The sequence below is a fragment of the Lycium ferocissimum genome, chromosome 3, assembly GCF_029784015.1.
Source record: "Lycium ferocissimum isolate CSIRO_LF1 chromosome 3, AGI_CSIRO_Lferr_CH_V1, whole genome shotgun sequence".
NCBI lineage: Eukaryota > Viridiplantae > Streptophyta > Magnoliopsida > Solanales > Solanaceae > Lycium > Lycium ferocissimum.
This window is the reverse complement of record NC_081344.1, coordinates 40,911,495-40,919,761: the sequence shown is the minus strand read 5'-3', so window position 1 is coordinate 40,919,761 and position 8,267 is coordinate 40,911,495.

Below are 8,267 nucleotides of genomic sequence, written 5' to 3'. Positions count from 1 at the left end.
GGATGAGTGGTTCGATTCTCGAGACTTTCAGGTGAGATTTTGGGTAAGAAAAAGAATATTTTGGAAATCTTTAAGTTAGGAAATGAGAATGGTTGACCAAAGTCAATATCGGGGGTAAATGAGTCTTTTTTGAAGTTTCGTCAATTAAATTAGGTTTAGAATGTGATTTATGACTTAGTCGAGTCATTGTTTTGGTTCCCGAAAGGTTCAGGTGTGATTTAGGTGGTTGGTTGAGAAAGTAGCTTTTGAAATGATTTGGAGTTGACCACGGTCAACATCGGGTCAAGATGGTCCCGTTTAGATGTTTTGAGAGTTCAAGCAGGTTCATATGATGATTTTGGACTTGTCCACAAATTTTGTTTAGATTTCGATGAGTTTCGGATGGGTTTGGGTTGTATGGCGTTTCTTTTTTGTTTTGAGCATAAAGGGTACCATATTGAGCAAACGAACTTTGTATTGTCTTTCGATTGTACTGTTAGATTCGTATCATGATTTCGGAACTATAGCAACAAGAATCGTTGAATTCCGAAGCCGTATGATAGATTTATGACCATTTTAGAGTAAATATCTAGTGTTGGTGCAGCCTTTTGTCGCGACCGCAGAGGTTTATGTTGCGACTGCGAAGTTGTCACCCAGTCAATTATAAAAATTCTGACTTCGTCCATTTAGTATTTTGAGTTCTATAGCATCTTTTAAGGTAATTTTTGCAGTGTTTTTCTCGTCTCAATGACGGGGTAAGTATCTGACCTTTATTTTGATGTTTCCCTATGATTATTTTCATTAGTTATCGTTTTTATCTGTGTTTGGTTAGGGAAAATTAGAGTTTTGAACCCAAAAGTTAAATAGTGGCAAATCATGGATTTGAGGATAAAGATGATGGATTTTTGAATGGGTTTTCTGAATTTAGACTAATTAAGCTATGGGTAAACCAATTTTAAAACGGAAAAGGGACAAATATACCCCTATACTATTGAAAAAGGACCAAATATACCCCCTCGTTATACTTTGAGTTCAAATATACCCTTGCCATTATACTTTCAGTCCAAATATACCCCTCCTCTGTTAAAATTGTCCATGGTGGGCACCAGGTCTGACGTGACACTAACAACTCGGTGGGATGGGTACCACGTGGCATGCCACCTTACCAACCCATTTAGCCCTCTCTTTCAGCCAACTATCTCCTCCGTTTGTGGTGACATAGGTTGCGACAACGATGTCACATCAACTCTCTGATTGTCACATTGATAATAGTCTCTGATGAACTCGTTAACTTGAAGATACACAGGCAATTCCTTGAACTTCATCAATCTGCTCTTGAACTTCATATTCTCCTTACTATTAATATTCATCTTCTTATCCTTAATCTCTGATTTAGTGTGCTCTAATTTTTTTAATTTTCGAGTTCTCCTTAGTTCCTCTGCTCTTCATGTTATTCGTCGCCGTTACCGGTGACCGATCTTAGATTCCGATGACTTTTAACCGAAAAATTGTATGTTGCTTTGTTATCACCGATCTAGAAACAAAGGTGATTGTTTGTGACTTGTGATTTTAATCATCATCGGAAAGTTGATGATGGATCATCTGAGCTCCCCAAGCAGGCCTTTGAAGTCCGTCATCACGGCGTTACAATCCAACAAAACGGAGGGAAAGATCGTCGAAAACGAAAACGGTTGAGTGACAGTGTGTCACGACCTGTTATATCCCGTATTTTGTGCATTGGGACATTCCGAGCTAACTACGATAAGTTAAGGACAAGACTATTCCGGGGTACGAGGTTAAGACTTTTGACCTTCGATTTTGTTTTAAGGCATAAGTTGCTTATGATTTTATTGGCATGGAATATTAAGGAAAATTTGGGGTTAAAAGTGAATTATGGAAAACTATTATTTCATGAAATAATGCCAAGTTGGCCGTGTGGCACATAAGTGGGGTACCACCCATGGCTTGGCCAAATTAAATTCATCCAAGCCATGTGTGGGCCATGGGACATTTGGATGAATTATATATGTGAACAAGTGATGACTAGCAAGTCATAATATTCATCTCTCAACTTAGAAGCTTGGAGAAACATGAAGAAAAAAAGGGGAACCATATTCGGCCATAGTTGGCCGAATTCATGTCCATGGAAATTGATCAAAAAAAAATATTTTCTTCTAGCTTTTCAACCAATTGGAAGGTCCTAATCAACGTGGAGTAGTTGTTGGAGCAATCAAACCATTCATTCTTACAAGGCACAACCCTAGCCAAGTTGAACTAAGTGAAAAAAGTAAGGTTTAATCTTCTTTTCATATGTTATGGATGGTTTATGCATGTTGTAGTGGGTGGAAAAGGATGAAATTCATGAAACTTTGTATGGTGAAGTTGGACCGTGTAGGTGTTGTGTGTGTTGGAGTGATGACCTAATTTTATTTAGTGTTTTAGTTGATGATTGTTGTGGATTATATGATGAAAATGAAGGTTTAATGATTTAAATTGAAGTTGTAATCGTTTGTGGGTTGTTGTAGAAGTTAATGTGATTTTAGCATAGTTTCTTGAATTTATGAGAATGATGTTGTTAATGTGTGGATTGTTGGTGTAGTTTATGAATTTAGAAGAAAGAAATGTGTCGTTGTTGATCTTATTGAATTTGGAAGGTTTCGGGTGGAGTTATGTTGGATGGGTTGTTTTGAATATTGTGCGGATTGTTTGAAGTATTCTTGAATCTTGTTTGAATGGTTTCGGATTAGTACTTGAACATGTGAGCGTTGATGTTGGTTTGAATGTATGTAGTTGAGTTGAATGTAAATGGAAGGTTGTCGAATTATATAGAAAAGAGTTACTAACGTTAGAATGTATTTTGGATTAATTGTTGATGTTGTTAGTATGATTGTTGGTATTGTTGTTGGTGATTTGGCCGAGTTGAAATCTCGGGGTTGTTGAATTTGTAGGGGAAATGCTGCCCAAATTTCTGTAAATAAAGTGATAGCTTAGGATTGGATTCCTAAGTACCTATGACTAATGTTTGGTGCCAAATGATGTTATTGTAGATCTTGAGAAGCCGAGACCTAAATTCGGATTAGCTTAGAAAGCGGACGAGGTATGTAAAGCCAAACCTTTCTTTCTTTTTGCATGTCTTAATGGTAAGTAGGCTATGACACGAGCCTCAGGGTAATTCCATTCTTAAGATCCGAGCTTGTATACGATTCTTATTCGCTTCTTAAAGTTGACTCTCTTAATGTAGTCGAACTAAGGTCCTTACGTTTTTATATGATTGGATTTCAAAAGTTGCATAAAGAATTTTGTTCTTAAAAGATTCCGTAACTACGAACGATGTAGCTTTCATAGACCAACTCGGATCGCTTCGAAACGTTCGCAGGAGATTCTATAATGAATAATATCTCCAACTTTCATAGGCGGGCTCGGATTGGTTTGATACCTGTCCGTGGGCCCCCGAGACTTTTCTATGTTTGGTTCTAACGACTTTTTGAAAGGACTTAGCATGACTATTGTCTTGGTTTTTAAATGATGGTTCGTTTTGATTATTCTATTGAGTCTTTGAAAATATTTTTAAATTGCATATGGTTACTCATGACTCTGCTCGTGCATTCTGTTATTACATCTTTCGCCGAGTCCCGGGCCGGTTATGTCGTCGTGCCCACTATATTATATTCCAGAGTATGATGTGTTTCGGTTCGCCGAGCCCCTCGCTAGAGGGTCGGGTACCGTGTATATTTGGTGTTATGATGTGTTATGGCGTTATGATGCGTTATGGAGATATATCGGGTTATAGAGATATGAAATATTTTGGAGTATGATGTGTTATGGCGCCAATGACGGGAGGGCGACCATATTCCCTGAGCCCCCTTTCATGCTTTGTGTTTTAAACAGTAAGCATTTCGATATTCTGGATATTGTACTTATTTTCTGTACTTTTTGTTCCGACTATGATCTATTTATCGTATTTCATGCTTTGCATACTCAGTACATATTTCGTATTGACCCCCTTTCTTCGGGGGCTGCGTTTCATGCCCGCAGGTACAGATACTCGTTTCGGTGATCCGCCAGCTTAGGATTTCCATTCAGCTATTTTGGAGCGCTCCCTTGTTCCGGAGCCTATATTTTGGGTACAGACACTTTTGCTATATATGTGTATGTATATGTCTATTCAGGGGTACGGCGGGGCCCTGTCCCGTCATATGATTCTGTTATTACTCTTAGAGGTCTGTAGACACATATGTGTGGGTTGTGGGGCGTTATTGTTCGGTTGTTACTGTGGGATGCGTGATTTGGACGTCCCCCTATATTATGACAGCCTTGCTGGCTTATGTGCGATATCATCTGCTAGAAGTTGTGACAGCGATATGTATATATATATTTGTGATAGATTTGGGGCGACGTTTCACTTTTCTGTATGTATAAGATCCGGTTATGCTAGCTATGGCTTGACGTCTGATCTCTGTACATGTATAATCTATTTGTATGCTGATTCTGGTCAATGGATGTGTACGAGTGCCCAACTCGGGCACTAGTCACGGGCCGGGGGTTGGGTCGTGACGAAGTGGTATCGAGCGGTTCGTCCTCGGAGTGTCTACGGACCGTGTCCGGCGAGTCTTGTTTATGGTGTGAAGCCGGCCACACTTATAAACAAGAGGCTGCGGGGCATTTAGGAATCAGTGACCCTTCTTCTATCTTAGATCGTGCGATAGAGCCAAGTCATAGGAAATGAGATTCTCTATACTAACTTTTGATTTCAGCAGAAGGACGACATCGACAGAAGAAAGTAATTGACGATATTGGAAGTTACAAAGCACGCAGGTAAGCAAAGGCACGGAAGATATATGTCGGGTAAGGTATTGAGGTACGATTGAAATGTAAAGTTAGAAATATGGAAGGGAAAAAGTGGACAGGAAAGGGTAACAGGTGCGATGGTTGGATTCGAGATAGACGTACGAGGTAAGTCCATCATTTTCATACATTGTTGTTGATATTGGGAGCCCTCGTGGCTGTGATATGATATGATATATATATATATATATATATATATATATATATATATATATATATATATATATATATATATATGTTGGCATTGTTGAGGCATTGTTGGTATTTCTGCGTGCGGAGTTTGGAGATAGTGAGAAATATAGAGGAAACTCGCCAAAATTTTCCGAGAAACAAAAAAGAGAATGAGATATGGGTTTGTGATATGCCTTGAAAGGTTGTGTCAATAGTAAGGATATGATTTGACTAAGTTGCAAGTGCGGCTGACCTTGAGAAATAAGTTAACTACTGAATTGATGGTAATAGTAATTAGGAGGTCGATATCGATATGGTAAAAAGAATTTGGAAAGGGTTTGTGATATTAAGAGATGATTTAGAAGAGGTTGGCAAATCTTGATAGAGTGTTATATTAAGGTACCAACTGAATTGATAAGCAGGGATAAATTATGACGAGTTTATAGTTAGAAGAAATAATAGTATGATTGAGACAAGAGTACAGAGGAAAAAGAATTGCGACGGATATGAATGTATTGATAAGACAGCTTGTGAGATATTAAGGATAAGATTGACCAGAAAGGGTAAAAGGTTAAGAAGTGTTACGCTATAAGATTGATTACGAACAGGATATTATGTGAATATAATAAGGATTGTTATGAAAGTAAGCAAAGCCTAGCGAGGAAGTGACTAAAAGATATGACGTGATCTATGTGACTAAAGTATAAAGGTGAGTTATTGATCAAAAAAAAAAAAGAGGGGTTTATGAAGTTCTTCTATAGGGAAAGTTTGGAATAGAGATTATGAGATAACGGAAATGATAGCGAGCACAAAAGAAGAAGGCGTTAATTGGAAGAAGGAGATGAAAAGAAAAACGGGCGAGATAATAGTGCAGTAATGGATTATGACATGTATAGCCGAGAACACGAGTAGTATCAGTGACGGAACTGTGAAAGACCAAACTATAGAAAGATGGGCAACGAGGTAGAATGAGTGCTAGAAAATGACTGGTATGATAAGAGCAAATAAGGATGAACAGAATATGATTTGAAAATGAGAAAGGGATTATGTAGGAGTAGTATTTTCGGAAGGATATAGGGGTATTGTAAAATTCCTCGTGCGCAGAAAATAAGGATGGACATAGACTGGAGAAATATGGTAAGGGGATACTAAAGGAAGCACCCAAGATAGACATAATTAAATGAGTGCGAATATGGAACGAAAAGGGAATACATATTTATGAATTTGAAGGTGTAACGCAACGACATGGTGACAAGATAAGACCATTATTGAGACGAACTTGGTATGCTTTTGAGTAAGTTAGAAGCCTGTGTTGGGTACACAGTAAGGACAAAAAGGCATAAAGCCTAAAGGGGTACTGCGTGCATACGATTTCACCTCGAAAATAATGGAATCCTTAAGCGACAAAGACGGTAGGCTAAGGAACAGATGGTGCAATATAATTTCATCAAAAGAAACAGATGATATAGGTTGAGATAAAGATACTACTTCAAGAGAACTTTGGACACTTATCGTTGGAATATAAGTGCCACCTAACTGAGAATTTGGAATGACTACAAGTATTAGATAATTATTGATTGGAGTAGGAGACCCTTTCAAATTCGAAGGGAGATGTGTTATGAGGACATTTTGAAATCTGTTAAGACTTTAATTTACTCCAGATTAGGTGATGAAGGTCATGCGGTGAGGTGGACGCGATCATACTAGTATTAGAGCATCGGATTTCATCAGAGTCCCAAAGTTAAGCGTGGTGGAGTGGGAGAAATTTTAAGATGGGTGACCCCCTGGGAAGTGTTCTGAAAGTCTTATAAATTCAGACATAGGAAGCAAATGGGAAGCTAGGGTAGCTTTAGAGAAATCAGAGTATAAGGAATGGGCAGAAATCTTGAGAGGTCACATAGGACGAGGCAGACTGGACCGGTGAAAAGAAAGAAGGTGCATTACAGCTTTAGAAGCAGGGTAAGTTGAATAGCGTTTGGAAATGTTTTATAGACAAGATGGTAGCAATTATGTATGCGTATGTATATGATATCCCATACATGGCTATATCAGCGGGTATGTGTATCCCAGCAATCGACGTTGCGGCATATTGGAAGGCAATAATCGGACAGGGTAGCGAAGCTCAAGTGAAGAAAAAAATGGCACAAATGTAATAAAGCAAGCTGATGCTGTTTTCACTACAGGTTAAGCTCGGGAAGTTCTAATACAATGATATTTAGAAAAGAAAGTAAGTGAGTAGATGGAAGGTAAAGTGACCAAAATGTCGGGAAAAAGCGAAAGAGTAAGAAACATGAGGGAGTAAAGCCTCCAAGAGAGACGACGGGCAAAACACGGCACTATTTGGATAAAAATTTGAGGGTAGGCGTGTGAGAGGGATAGAGTGTAATAATATGGGATAAAAAAGGAATGTGTGGGGTTGGAGAACAGACTTCGATAAGTGGGACGAAAGGATAGTGACTACGACGAGGAATGAGAAGTAAAGGAAAGAATGATTAGGCCGTGCAACGATGCTAAGAGATTTCTAACTCTCGAAAGGTAAGTGCCGAAGATGATGGATATCTAAAAAACTATTGGTGTATTAGGACCTCCTTAATAAAGGGGGGGGAAGAACATATTGGACTTGAAAGGGATCATGGCGTTCTCATGCTCCAGAAGGAGAAATTTATTAGCTTGGAGCCAGAGTTCGAAACGATCGCCAATACAAGGAAATCGTAGACACGTATACTTGTGTTATGAGAGAATCGTAAGGGAGTAAGAATTTCCGTAGCCCTATGCCTTTGGGTTGTATTGTAAGATTTGAGGAATAGAGGTTAAAGAAACAGTTGTGGCAGAAAACTAAAGGAAAAGTTGTGACAAGAGCCCAAGGATTTAGTTTGAACTCGAATTATGAGTTGCCATAAGTGTAGCTGTACTGTGAAGGGTAGTGAAGGGTGCAGAACCATTACGTATATGCATACTTTGGATCGATGAAAGTAGTCCTGGGTAGGAACTAGGAGGAATAAGTTAAGGGACATAACCGTTATACTCACTAGCGACAAAGTCATATTGGGTAAGCACTCGGAATGTAAAGGTAAATGGTGACAACGATGTAAGGACTAATGACGCTGACCATTGAACTGCAAGGAGGCAGTACAAGAGCATATTCAAGATCATTTATCCAGTTAAAGGCTATGCGAAATTATATAGAGAGACTTCACAAAGCTCTCACATCTATGATCTCAGATAGAGGAGCTCAGTTTACAGCTAACTCCTGGAGACCACTCCAGAAGGGA